This window comes from Manis pentadactyla, chromosome Y (genome assembly GCF_030020395.1).
Source record: "Manis pentadactyla isolate mManPen7 chromosome Y, mManPen7.hap1, whole genome shotgun sequence".
In the NCBI taxonomy this organism is placed as follows: Eukaryota; Metazoa; Chordata; class Mammalia; order Pholidota; family Manidae; genus Manis; species Manis pentadactyla.
In genome coordinates this window covers 1,068,307-1,070,798 of record NC_080039.1, presented here as the reverse complement: position 1 = coordinate 1,070,798, position 2,492 = coordinate 1,068,307, and positions in this window count along the sequence as shown.

Genomic DNA, 2,492 nt, shown 5'->3' with positions numbered 1-2,492 from the left:
ACACCTATGCCATTTCTGCTGTCACTTAACAGGGTCCATCTATTTCTTGATCCTTAACTAGATCCATGGAATACACACTACACATATGGGCTTTTCATATTTCTGTGACTTACAATGAAGATCCTCTTCTCTATATTCCAACCTAAATTCCACCATCATTTACCCAAACATTAAGGAGCACAAATGCTTCTGGCTTCATGAGCAAGCACTATTTCACAAATAGCTTTGGCATAACACCAAGAAATCTGACTTTCAATTCTTCACGGTTAGAGTACAATTTCATTTCTACCTCATTAAGTCACCATTGAAAACAAAAAGGCTGAGTTCAACTTTTCACTTTAATAAAAACAGAATAAATCCAGCACATGCAGTGGTAGCACGTAAAACAAATACAATTAGCACTAATAATCTTACAGTGACATGAAGTCCAATGTCTCCATTTAGAAAGTTTAAATGTTTTACCAACAACATTTGTTTTTAGTTTGCTAAAAGTTTCACATTTGTTAAAAGTGAAAATATTCCTGGTGGACAGAACATTGGAAAATTCACTCATTATGGGACTACCAAAGATAACCATGTTTGAGGATTGCAAATATGCTAGTTACTAGAAACCAAACCAAACATATACCTTAACAAAACTAAGAGAACCTTTTGATAATGTGGATACTTCACACCAGTGTTCACAAATGTTTCATGAATATTTTAAGTATATCAAAACCTTGGCATATTTTAATTTCAAGTTGCCCATTTGTCCTTAAATATTGTCAAGAAATCATTGGTTAGCTACACTGCCAATGATTAATCTGAGTCAAGCTTAATAAAACTTAACATTAAAAGCTCATACTACCCTGAAACACATTTTCACATACAGTGATGTTCAACATTTAAGTGCCAGTGTTTTTTCATACTGTCCTCTGGTCAAGTTTCTCTAAACTTTCTAAGAACACATTTAGGCTTACAAAAATAAACTGTGTCAAAATATTCAATGAATATTACACAAACTAGCAACAAAAAGTATCTAAAATCTATTGTGTGCAAATAGATTTCAACGACGACTCTGGTTCCAAATAACATTTTAGAATGTATAGTTAATAAGCTGCCTTCAACCATGTCCAAGAGACAGAATAAGATTGGAATTTTAAAACACGCACACAAGACGCATATATAAAATTCTCTGACTGCAGTAAGAACTTTGTAGAAAGTTATGGTGAAAATGTACAAGAGTCTAAACCTCTACACTAAGTGTAATAGCACCATAACAAATGCCTATACTACTTATGTTTTACAAGGCACAATATGCTTGAAATCTCCTGCACTTTATGATGTTTTTGCATTATGCCATCATCAAGATTAACTGGCAAAGATTGCTGCATTCCAGACACAAAATTAGCAGAGAGTTCAAAGTGGCAGAGGTATTTTTAGGGATGGACAATCATCTTTGGCCAAGTTAGGAAAGAGGCTATAAATATAATGGAACCCTATGCAACTAAGAGAGAATACAACTGCAGTATAGAGAAATGACACCTTGTGCAGTAGAGTACATATTTTCATCCTCTTTGATCTCAAGGATTTGTTTATTACTCTAATCTACAAAGTCTACAAATGTAAGCCATTTTAACATTTCAGTGCAGTTTTAACAGACTAATGTGAGTCTGTATTAAAGCCTGCTGTATAATCCTGCTTATATCCTCTTGACCAAGAAACATCAACACTAGCATGCGTTAAAGACTAAATTCTAACCCATAAAGAGGACTGGTAAATTGCCATGGGTCAGTCATCTACTATTTAAATTTCATGCATGGCCAGCATCAAAAACATCTAATTAAGATGAAATCCCCTCCAAGCACTTGTTATCAAACCTCTTCACTTTTCCTAATAGTATGCCCACATTTGCCTGACTTTACCCTAAACGTTACAAGAGGAATTGTATTACTTGCAAAATGCTTGAAGAATGTTTTGAAATATATATGGATACATTTGTACTTGCCACCTCAACATAGCTGCAATGGCTCAAAAGTTCTAAATGCCAAACCAGAATAGAGTGAGCAAATCACTTAGTACAATTCGCCACATTTTGAACTAATTCAGCACTAAGATGTTCTTCTTCCCAGTCTTCCTTTATGAAAATGTCTCAACACAAGCTACTGCCCAAGTTTTTTCCTTTACATTTATATCAAATTGATGATTCCTGCTAAGTGACATCATTAGACCTGTGTGCCAAGGTTTGATTTTAGCCCAACTTCAGTATCTTTATTTGAACGATTGACATTTTGGGCATTAGTGAGCCAAAAGGACATCAAAACAGTAAGTTGTCCTAAGTTTAAGTCACAATTAACAAACGATCCTTAGTCAAAAAAGTATAAATGCAGTTTGGGGTGGGAATAAGCAGGAGGGGGGGTTAATCTAAGCTACATCAATTAAATCTTTAAATCAACTTTATTAATAGACTGTTGACTACTGTTTTCTTCTTGTGTCTTTGAGCTCCGTTGAAT